General features: G+C 41.2%; 1 protein-coding gene and 1 long non-coding RNA gene across 2 annotated transcripts in view; one reads left to right on the forward strand and one right to left on the reverse strand.

The window, feature by feature from the left end:
• Positions 1-1,365: 1,365 nt before the first annotated feature.
• LOC128571617 (uncharacterized) overlaps positions 1,366-12,112 on the reverse strand; it is a 55,293-nt gene continuing 44,546 nt past the window's right edge. The window contains exons 2-6 of the long non-coding RNA XR_008375938.1: positions 11,459-11,585; positions 9,876-10,018; positions 9,041-9,170; positions 5,362-6,185; positions 1,366-1,578 (exon numbers count right to left, since the gene is read on the reverse strand). This is a non-coding gene — a long non-coding RNA (uncharacterized LOC128571617). The remainder of the gene's footprint in view (positions 1,579-5,361; positions 6,186-9,040; positions 9,171-9,875; positions 10,019-11,458; positions 11,586-12,112) is intronic.
• The window catches only part of C19H18orf63 (chromosome 19 C18orf63 homolog), a 42,740-nt gene continuing 41,388 nt past the window's right edge, over positions 10,761-12,112 (forward strand). The window contains exon 1 of the mRNA XM_053571169.1: positions 10,761-10,792. The gene's annotated coding sequence lies outside the window, so the exon portion shown is untranslated. The remainder of the gene's footprint in view (positions 10,793-12,112) is intronic.

The following is a 12,112-nucleotide window of genomic DNA, read 5'->3' on the forward strand; positions in this document are numbered from 1 at the left end:
CATTTCACTGATTTCTGCTCTTTATTATTTTCTTCCTTCTGCTTGTTTTGGCTTTATTTTTCTCCTCTTCTTTTAGTACCTTGAAGTAGAAGTTTAGAGTATTGAGACTTTTACTTTTTAAAAATATATTCTAAATTTTCTATATATTTTTTAAAGATTAAAAAACCAAATTATACTCTTTTCATAACCATTCTCAGACTGCTGAACCCATGACTTCTGGTAGAGGAACCAGTCTCAAGTATGTGGCTACCTCCATAATCCAATGTCAAGACTGCGTCAAAGTTTAATCCCAGTTCCAAATAACTCCAGAAGTGGTTAAAATAAAAATTTTAGTCCTAGTAACTTAGATCCTAACCCTTATTTTGTGACTTATCTGATAAATTACCATGAGCATTCAGTTAACTATTCTAAGCCACTTGCTTATAAAATACTCAGCACATTTTCTGGCACATAGAAAGCAACCAATACAGTTTGGCTGGTGCTATCATTATCATTATTATTATTACTCAATAAGATTTCCTTAGGGCGGCGCCTGTGGCTCAGTCGGTAAGGCGCCAGCCCCATATACCGAGGGTGGCGGGTTCAAACCTGGCCCCAGCCAAACTGCAAAACGAACAAACAAACAAACAAACAAAAAAAAAGATTTCCTTATTCTAAACCACAGGTATAAAGAATCATCCTGTCTGGCAGGCACTCCAAGGTGAAGTAAATATAGGCAAATTTAGAGTCAAACAAACCAGATAAATAAAAGAAACACAAATATTTACAAATTCCTCCTAACTTCCTCTACAGCAAAGAAATTTTTATAAACATTTAGAAAATCAGTTCTACTCCTTAAGTTCTCAGGTAAAAATATACAGTAAAAAGTAGTTCTTCTTTTCCATTATAAGAAAAGAATTATTCCATTTTATTATTCCTTCTCTAATTCTTTCTGTCAGTCATGTACAGGACCCACTTGAACAGCTCTTTCCTGCCCATGAGCAAATAGTTATACCAGCTATAGATAGTTGGTTCCCTCAACAAATGAGCACGTCTACAAAAATTCCAAGCACAATTTGCATTACATTCATGTCTTTTAAATATCATGTTAGCATACATTACCTTTTCCTTTCCACAATGTCTCTATCTCTAGTATTAATATGTACCATGTTTAGTTGATTCCGAAACAATTTCCCCACCTATAAGCAATAATTTCCAAACTTTACCAAATTTTCAAGATTTTTATCCATTTTAAGTTTCTTGCTCTAACTGAGCTAGCCAGGCATCTGCTAATTTTTATTCATTTTAAAATAAAGCATTTATGACGAAGTATTTTTCCCCCATGTACATTTACAACATGCCAGTATGTTTGCTTAGAGCCTCAGATCATTTGGGTTGCAGGACAGCATGAGAAACAGAGAACAGCAGACGATATCTGACCATCAGGCAAATATAAACATCTGAAGTTCACCGCTGACATCGTGAATTTCCCTCAGTAGACTTTAGACACTGACAGTTAATTATATGTAGGGCATCTTACTGTGAACAACCTTCTCAGGCACATTTTTCTTGCAGATCCATCTTGGAGTCAGAGGAGGCCTGTAAGGACAGTAAATGTTTGATTGTAGGACACAGTTTAACTATAAACATTTTTTAAACATATTTTTGTTTCTAACACAAACAGAACAAGGGTAAAATAGTATAGAAAAAGAAAATTCCAGATTATCCTATTTAGTTTTGTAAAGCGTCCAAGGTTCTGAAATATAGCTGATGAGTTTGCCATAATCAGATCACCCAAGTGAGAAGCTTAGGAATCCTCCAGGTCATCCTTGAAATCAAATCCATCACCAAGTCCCACAAATTTAACTTGTTAAACATCTCTCTTTCTTCAAAATCAAATCCATGACTATGTCCTATGGATTTTACCGGTTAAAACCTCTCTAATCAGTGCTCCTCTCTTTATTTCTACTACCAGTGCTCCAGATATGCCTTCTGGGATTACCTACCTATCCTATTAACTTCCTAATAGTTTCTCCTAGTCTTTAAGTCCTTAGATCCATACTCCACAGAGGCCTGGACCCAAAATTAAAATCTGATCACATCACTACTTGCCTAAGGCCTTCCCATGTCTCCTGATAACCAAAGTTCAAATTCCTTACCACAGGGTGGCACCTGTGGCTCAACAGAGTAGGGCACTGGCCCCATATGCTGGAGGTGGTGGGTTCAAACCCAGCCCCGGCCAAAAAAAACACAAACAAATTCCTTACCACAGTATGCAATACCGTCCAAGATCTGGTACCTGCCTTTCTCTCTAGCTTCATCCTTTGCCATTTCTGCCTTAAACCTGAGAGTCTTGTAGTACAGAGCACACAGTGGAATACCATATGGTAATGCAAATGAATAACTACTGCTATCCTCAACCATATGGGTGAGTTTCACAAACATAATGTTTACAAATAAAGCTAGATGCAAAAGAGTTCATGTTGTGTGATTTTATTCATACATGCTTTAAAAAAAAACAAACAAACAAAATTAACCTATGTTGTCAGAAATCAGGATGGTAGTTACCCTTAAGGAAGTGGGTTAAGTGGCTTGGAGAGGGCAGAATAAGGCAGGCGATGTTCTATTTTTCAATCAAGGTGATGGATATTAAAGGATGGTTATTTTGGAAAACGATAGAACCGTCCACTTAAGTTTTGTAAATATTTTAATTTAATTTAATTTTTTTTTTATTCTTTTGAGACAAAGTCTCATTTTGTCACCCTGGGTAGAGTGCTGTGGTGTCCTAGCTCACAGCAACCTCAAACTCTTGGTCTCAAGTGATTCTCTTCCCTCAGCCTCTCAAGTAGCTAGGACTATAGACACCTGCCACAACACCTGGCTAGTTTTTGTAGAGACAGGGTCTCACTCTTCCTCAGGCTGGTATCAAACCCATGAGGCCAGGCAATCCACCCGGCTCAGCCCCCCAGAGTGCTAGGATTTTACAGGCAAAATTTTAAAAGGTTCATCCATGTTGTTTGACATAGCTGTAGTTCATTATTTTTTTCTATGCTTTATAATATCCAATTATGTAAATAAAATTCAGTTTACTTATCTGTTTTCCTATCACCGAACATTTAGGGAATTTGTTTACTTATCATAGTTATCTTGTAAAACAATGGTGCTACAAACAAATTTCTGGATGCAAATATGCAAGAGATTTTTAAGGACAATGGTACACAGAAATAAAGAATTTCTGAGTCTAAAGGTATGTGAATATACAACATCAGTAGAGGATGTCACATTGTTTTCAAGTCTAACACTAAAGGAGAGAGCCTATTCTGCATCCTTACCCCCACCTTGGTATTCTGCCGATACTATGTTATCTCACTGTAGTCTTAATTTAGATTTGATAACTAATTAAGTTTCATCATCTTTTCATATGCTTTCCTATGTTTTTTACAAGTCATACCTTTTATTAAAACACCTGTTCACAAATTTTGCACTTTTCTCCATAGAATTGTTAGTCTTGCTGTAATCTATTTGAAAGAGTGCTTTGAATAGTCTGGAAACTAATCCCTCATGGATAATATGCCTTGTGAATCTCTTCTCCCAATTTGTGGCCTGTATCTTCACTTTATTTTACTTTTGAAAACCATAAGTTTTTCAAAATTTCTTTAAACATAAACAAAAGAAAAGATGATAGTGCATAAAATACACAAAAATACAGATAAGAATGTGAACCTTCACTCATATTCAAAAGTTATCAACATATGACCAATTTTGCCACCCTCATCTCCCACTGGGTCATTCTAGAGCAAATCCCAGAGATGAATTATTTCATCCATAATACTTCAGTATATATTTCTATGAGATAATGATTGTGCAAGTGCCATTTATTCATCAAGAAAAAATATATAGTCAGTATTCAAATTTCTGTTTTATACATCCTGTTTTATAGTTTATTCAAATCAAGATCCAAATAAGGCACATACTTTTAATTGACTAATGTCAAAACTTAACTCTTAAGTTTCCATTAATCTAATTGCTACCTTTTTTCCCTTTATAATTTATTTTCTTAAGAAATTGGGTTATGTATCCTGTACACAGACCCACAATTTGCTTAGGCCCCAAACCTCAGCAGTAGCATTGCATCCTCTTTGTCCCACACCTGATATTCAACCTGTCAACAAACCCATCAGTCCTTCTTTCCAAATATATCAAGAATTTGATTATTTCTTCTGCCTCTAGCACTATAATGTGGGTCACGGTCCCATCTAACAGCAGAGGCACTGGTAAGTTCAAGCTTCAGGATCCTTCACTTGCACAGACCTCTCCCAAGGTTCCATACCTAATTTGCATTTGTAATTTCATATCCTTTTTCTTCAAGAGGGCTTACATTCTTGAAGACGGAGGCCCAAAAAGGTTAAGTCCCCACGAAGCTGGCACCATCTGTGTACCTGGACTATTGTGGGAGTCTCCTAACTGGTATCCTTGATTCCAACCTCAACTTTGTGTCTCTGCATAAAACTAGAGTCAGACCGATCTCATTAAAATAAAAATCCTATCATACTCTTTCTAAGCTCAGAACCCTCCACCGGCTTCCTATCACAATTAAAGTTTTCAATCATAGCCTCAAGGATCAGGGCCTTTGTTACCACACTGATCTCCTTTCCTAATACTATCTTGCTCCTTTCACTCCTACACACACATCAGGCACTCCTCTGCTTTGGGGCTTTTGTACTTTCTCATTTCTCTCTCTACCACACACTTCAATTGCAATTCTCCTCCATAGTCATCTTAATAGCATGGGCTTCCCTTGCCTCATTATCCAATACAACTTCTAGGCATTCCAGCATTGTCCCTCTCTTTATCCTCCTTTCTTTTTTCCAAGGCAAACTGTGTATTTATTTGGTAATTAACTCCTCCCCTCCATTAAAACATAAACTCTAGAATAGCAGTGACCTTGCCTTTTGCTGACTACTGACAATTCTAGTACCGAATGTCATCCTATAGTAAGTGCTCAATAATTGTATATTGAATAATTAGAAATGAACTGAAAGGAACAAGAAAGATCTAGAGTCTTTCAGTAAAATTATCCACATTAGATTTTTTTTTAAAGATAGAGTCTTCACTTTATCACCCTTGGTAGAGTGCTGTCGCGTCACAGCTCATAGCAACCTCCAGCTCTTGGGGTTAGGCGATTCTCTTGCCTCAGCCTCCCGAGTAGCTGGGACTATAGGCGCCCGCCACAACACCTGGCTATTTTTTGTTGCAGTTTGGCTGGGGCCAGGTTGGAACCCACCACCCTCAGTACATGGGGCAGGCACCCTACTCATGGAGCCACAGATACCACCCTATACACATTAGATTTTTTTATGAAAACACATCTATTTAGCTTACCTTGCAAATGCTTGATTGTAAGAACTAAGTTATCCTTCAGTCTCCTCTAGACAAGAACCTGATGAAATGAATGCTGGGAGACTAAGGAAAGAAAAGTGGGTGGGAAGGGGATAAAGAGAGAGAAAAGACAGCTAGTGACTAAGAGAGGAGTAGCCCCCAGAGTGAGCTACAAGGACTCTGAGCTGTTCAGGATGCTACATGATTGGACTGAATAGGGAAGAGCAAGCCATTTCTAAAATCCCACTTTCTTGGGTACCCTACTGGAAAATAGAATCTAAAGTAAATGCCTTTTAAGTATACTTTTTTCTAGTCTTGGTCTCCACATAACCCACTACAGTTAAGAAAATTTAATAGTGAACTGCACCACCCTAGTCTTCTTTACTCTAGGCACAATATGATGTTTCACAGACTGTCTTGATCCCCCAATTTCTCAAGCTTTGGGGAAAACAGATTTTAATACGTTTGTGTATTTCCCACCTCTCTTACTTTGTTTTAGTACACAAACCCTTGGGAGATAGATACCTCCTTCTTGCATAAGTTATAATCAAGTTTCTCGCCGATTTGCTTTCACTAATTTTATTTAATTGTTTTGATCTGGCCTTTCCTAAGAAGATGTAGACAGTATTCATACAGTAATAAAGTAACAAAGCATATGATCCTCTATTAGTCTTCTTGGATTAACCATAACAAAGTACCACTGACTGGGTGACTTAAACAGCAGACATTTATTTCTTATAGTTCTGGAAGCTGGAAATCCAGTATCAAGGTGTGAGCTGATTCTTTTCTTGGTGAGGGCTCTCTTCCTGGCTTGCAGATGGCTGCCTCTGTTTCGTCATAAGGGAGAAAGAGAGACAAAAAAGACAGAGAATGAACCCAGTCCCTCTCTGGTATCTTGCTTAGAAATTCACTATTCTTATGTCCCTAACCTTATGAACTTATTTAACTTTAATTACTTCCATGTAGACCCGTCTCTAAATACAATCACATTAAGAGTTAAGGCTTCAACGTATTAATAGGGGAGTCAGAGAACATGACTCCGTCCATAGCAGATAAAAACCAAAGCAAAGAAAAACAAAGATGTAAAGTAAGAGTAAAGTTCATTAAAAAAAGAAAAAAAAAACTAGCATTCAATGAGTATTTATGGGCTGTGTGTGGTGTCTCATGCCTGTAATCCTAGCACTCTAGGAGGCTGAGGCAGGTGGATTGCTTGAGCTCAGGAGTTTGAGACAGTTTGAGCAAGAGCAAGACCTCATCTCTAAAAAAAAAAAAAAAAGGGAAAGATGTTTGGAGAACACTTAGAGATCTAAAAATAGACCTGCCATTCAATCCTATAATTCTCTACTAGGTATATACCCAGAAAACCAAAAATCACATTATAACAAAGATATTTGTACCAGAATGTTTACTGCAGCCAATTCATAATTGCTAAGTCATAGAAAAAGCCCAAGTGCCCATCGATCCACGAATGGATTAATAACTTGTGGTATATGTACACCATGGAATATTATGCAGCCTCAAAGAAAGATGGAGACTTTACCTCTTTCATGTTTACATGGATGGAGCTGGAACATATTCTTCTTAGTAAAGTATCTCAAGAATGGAAGAAAAAGTATCCAATGTACTCAGCCCTACTATGAAACTAATTTATGGCTTTTACATGAAAACAATAACCCAGTTATAACCTAAGAATAGGGGGAAGGGGGAGAGGGAGTGGAGGGAGGGGGAGGATGGGCAGAGGGAGGGTGATTGGTGGGATTACACCTACAGTACATCTTACAAGGGTACATGTGAAACTTAGTAAATGTAGAATATAAATGTCTTAACACAATAACTAAGAAAATACCAGGAAGGCTATGTTAACCAGTGTGATGAAAATATGTCAAATGGTCTATAAAACCAGTGTATGGGGCCCCATGATCGCATTAATGTACACAGCTATGATTTAACAATTAAAAATAGCCAGGTGTTGTGGTGGGCGCCTACAGTCCCAGCTACTTGGGAGCTGAGGCAAGAGAATCACTTGAGCCTAGGAGTTTGAGGTTAATGTGAGCTATGATGCCACAGTATTCTACCCAGGGCAATAAAGTGAAACTCTGTCTCAAAAAAGAAAATAAAAATTGAATATTCTTGTAGAAGTATTTCCATGTCATATGCATTATCTTATTAAATCCTAACAAGTCAGACTGACTATTATTCCCTTAGAGAAGCAAAATATCATGCCCAAGGACACACAGTAAATGTGACTGCTATTTGAAATCAGAGTTTCCAGAGCCTATGTTATACTTTCCCATGGTTTCAATATTAACTACAACTGACTTAACTAGTAGTTATTTTATATCAAGCACTGATATAAATATTTAACGTACATTATTATGTTAGAGGGTTTATTAACACCCTAGGAAGTAATCCCTTTTTTTAAGGTAATGAAACTACAGTACAGAGAAGTTAAGTGTCCTACTTAGGATCACACAGCCAGTAATTGAAAGAACCAGGATTCAAATCCAGGTAGTCTGGCTCTAAAGACCATGGTCATAACCACTGACCAACACTCCCTCCCAGGAATCCCATACACTTGCTCAAAGTGGGTCCCGTATTTGGTCTTGGGCTTATTAGCTAAATCTAAGATGGTAACAAGATTCAGAATTCCTGGGATAAAATCATACTGGCTTCTCACAAGCATAATATAAAAGCCTGCAAGAGATCTCCTTGTGAATTCATTCAATAAATATTTGTTAAGCATCTTTTATATGACTAAAACTTAACTATTTTGCATTTGGGTGTTTGATAATGTGGACATAATTTAAAACTTTAAGTATCTTTAATTCTGTCTTGGTTAAAATTATGGTCGAAATCAGAGGCCATAAGTTCAGTAGCAGAGATATTAAGAACACACAGTTTTGATACATGTGCTTTTCAGAATGAATATCATTTGGCTTTGTTTACATATATATGCAAGAAAGGCTAAAGAATACTATAGTTATCATAAAATTTAAGTTGAACATATATTTATCTTTTACTTAGTTCATAAAACAGAGCCTTCTGCCCCGTGTGTGTACCAAGTAGGACAAAGAGGTTTTCTGTCCCTTGAAAAGTTTGTTTTATTAATTCCAAGGACTCTGACATAAAACCCCTTCAAAGGATAAATGTTAAATTTAGGACACTATATTTGTTAGAATGTTTCAGGAGATTGTGTTTTGTCCAATTAATACAAACTATGTATATTATAGGAGGCTGATTTTGCTCACTAACCTTTGATAATCACTTACTATGATCTCATGGGTCATATAAAGCCAAATAACATGTAAATAGAGAATTATCTAAAAACATTCCTCTTTGCCAGAATTTGTTTTGCAGATAAAATAGGTTAATGATTCTAATGGATTAGACATTAAACAAAAAAACAAAATCTCATTCTTCTACAATATAATTTCTGAGACCTGGGAAGATAGACTATTTCAAAGTAGCAAATCTTACATAATGAAAATTTCCTGATCTTGCTCTTATGAGATTCCACCTCATTACCCTAACCCTTATTATGTTGGAGTATCCCAGGATTCAGTGTGAGGGTTTGTTTTCTTTCTATATGCACGCTCTTGGTGATCCAATCTGGTCTCAATTGTTTATACACCTGTAACATGAAGATCTTTCCCCAGAAGTCCTCCCCCAAACAAAGCCCTACCCTTCCTCTTCATTTCTTGGTGTCAACTTCCCCAAACTTGACATGAATTTCTTCTTGCCTTCATGCACAAATTTGTTTCTCTCACAGTCTTCCCCTTTTTAGTTAATGGCAACCTCATCCTTTGGCGTTCCTAGTACAAAAGATTTGATGTCATGCTTTACTCTTCTATATCAATCTGTTAATTTATTAATATGTCAGTATTAATATATCAAATCCTGTTAAATCTAATTTCAGAGCACTGTACCTCCAGACTGCAATCTCATCCCATCGCCTCTGCAGCCCTGCTCTGCCCCCAGCTGCAGCACCAGCAGCTGGACCCCTCCTGGATCACGGCCGCTGCTTCCCACCTGCCCTTCGTCCTCTGCCTGTCCCCTTCAGTCCATTCTCAGGACAGCAGCCTGTGTGCGCCCAGAAAACTCACAGGGCTTACCCGGCCTAGGATGGTCTGCCCCCCTTTCATCCCTGCTGCTGTGCTACAGCCAGGAGTCACCCTCCTGCCTACGTGCCCTCTGGTAAGACTCCCCCCGCAGACACCCGCAAGGTCCTACCCGAGTGTCACCTTCTCCCTGAGGTCCACCCAACCACCGTTCAACCTCAGGGCCGCTCGCCAGCACTCCTCGTCTCTGTAACCTACTTGGTTTTTCTCCAGTGCACCTATTACCAAACACTAAGATTTTGGATATTTATCTTCCTTGTCATCTGTTTTCTCCCACACCCCACTCAAAATACACGTTCCACGAGGCCAGGGGACATTGTTTGCATGACGCCCTCTACCGCCACCTCCTAGGACGGCACCTGGACGCCACGGGTGCTTAACACGGATTCCTCCACGAACCTTCGGGCCAGTTCATTGGCGCCAGTCACGAGGCCACACCAAGCTGTCACTAAACTCTGCTCTTTAACATGTTCCAGTCACGGAGATGGAGATTCCACCTCATTAAAGAACTTTCAGCAGCCACAAAGAGTGGGCAAAAGAACCTGTGGGGAAACAGGCACATGTGAGAGGTCGCAGCATGCACAGCACGTGGCTAGCACAGCACATGGCTGGCACAGCACGTGGCTGGGCATGTGAGAGGTCACTCGCGTGCACAGCACGTGGCTTGGCATGTGAGAGGTCACCCGCATGCACAGCACATGGCTGGGCATGTGAGAGGTTACCCGCGTGCACAGCACGTGGCTGGGAATGTGAGAGGTTACCCGCGTGCACAGCACGTGGCTGGGAATGTGAGAGGTCACCCGCGTGCAGAGCACGTGGCTAGCACTGTGTGAGCCCCCATGGCTTCTGGTGTTGCCACCTCGAGGACTTCCGGGGCAAACTCCAGCTCTGCCTACTGGGCCCACCTCACTGGTGTCGGGTGTCTCCTATTGGCGGGAAAGCAGATGGGCACAGAAGAACAGCAACACCAAGTGTGTGGCACATGCTGGGAGAGCAGTGTGTTCCGGAAGCAATGGGCTGGGCTTAGGGTGGTGGCCTAGGATGGTGAGGAGGGTCCTGATTTAAGCTTTAAGGAAAGTGGGGCACACAGGCATGCCGCGGGCTTGCAGCAGCCGGAAGCTGGGGCACCCTGGGAGTTTGGGGCGTGCGGGCGGTTGGGCACGTGCAGTGAGCGCGGGGCATGCTGGGAGTTCGGGGGCGTGGCGGAGGCTGGGGCATGCTGGGAGCAGCTCCCCAGGGCGCGGAGGAGCCAGTCCTGAGGTAAGTGTGCAGAGGGGCCAGACCGTTAGAGTCCTGCCCGCCCCCTGAGGGAGAAGGTAGGTGCTTCTGAGCCTCGTGGGGCCCAGAAAAAAACTTAGCACTTGTCAGTCCCACTGCTATGAAGCGACCTGAGCAGGGAAGGGAGAAGAGGGAGCTGGTCGGGGTCGCTCGCGGGCGGCGGGCCCGGGAGGCGGCGCGGGGAATTCGCTGCGCGCGTTTAAATCCCGCTGCTCGTGTGTGCAGCTTTGGACTCGGAAAAGGCTTATTCAGCCGTAAAGGCCTGCAGGCCCCCTTCTTATTACATTTTATTTTATTCTAGAATGCCTTTTTGAAATGTCTGTAGCTCGGGCCTACATAAGTTTCCACCCAAATCCTTAGTGCGGGTGAGACGGCGCGGCCGGGCGGGCTCGGGCCCCAGATCCGCCCTCCGGAGCGAGACCCGCCTCTGCTAAAAATGGAAAAACCGAGGCCGGAGGATCGCTTGAGCCCAAGAGTTGGCGGTGGCTGTGAGCTGGGACGCCAGGCGCTCTACCCTGGGCGACATACTGAGACTCTGTCTCAAAAAAAGTGAGCGAGCGAGGCCGAGAGGGCAGGTGACAGGTGACGGCCCGAGGACCCCGGGGACGCCCCGCGGAGCCCGCCCCGAACTCCGGCCTCCCGCGTGTGCTCGGTGGAGGGACGGAAACCCCGGCCGCCGGGGCCTCCGCGCTCGGTCCGCTGACCTCACCAGCCGGGCGCTCGGCGCTTTGCTCCTGTTGGTTCTCTGGGTCCTCGAAGGCAGGATTTTGTGGATGCCTTTGACACTTAACTGGGAAGGACCTTCCAGGACAGGAATGCAGCAGAGCCGTTCTGTGAACATGCACATTCGTAAGATTTGGCCCAGGTTTTGAGCTTTACAAGATAATTCTCATACAATCTAGCAAAAGAAAAAAAAAACCTTCTTTTTGAATCTGCAAGTTTTGCCAATTAACTAAAAAATATTTTTTTAATTCTGTTTAAAAAAAAATCATGTTTACCCCTGAACAGATCAATCTTGTTTACATACAATTTTCTGATCAGCAAGACTTTGAAGGTTGGCAGAAAGGGAGGACAACTCACAGGAATTTCTTGGTGGCCTGGAATTTAGATCTCTGTCTTAAGATGTTCAAAGGAAAAATGAGACAGAAAGCAATTTTAGGGGAAATGTGTTTTAGAAACGAAAGTAACAAATCACAAATTTTCACCAGTGTCTTTTACCTTTTTTAAAATATGCACAGTTGTCCTGGGGCCCCAGTCATAATTAATCTTTTGCTTTATATTTTAGCTTGTTCATTATTGATCGCCCTCCGCTAGAGTATTTCTAGTAAAGGGAATTAAAATTGTGAGGTAGGTTGTGT

Source organism: Nycticebus coucang, chromosome 19 (assembly GCF_027406575.1).
Source record: "Nycticebus coucang isolate mNycCou1 chromosome 19, mNycCou1.pri, whole genome shotgun sequence".
NCBI lineage: Eukaryota > Metazoa > Chordata > Mammalia > Primates > Lorisidae > Nycticebus > Nycticebus coucang.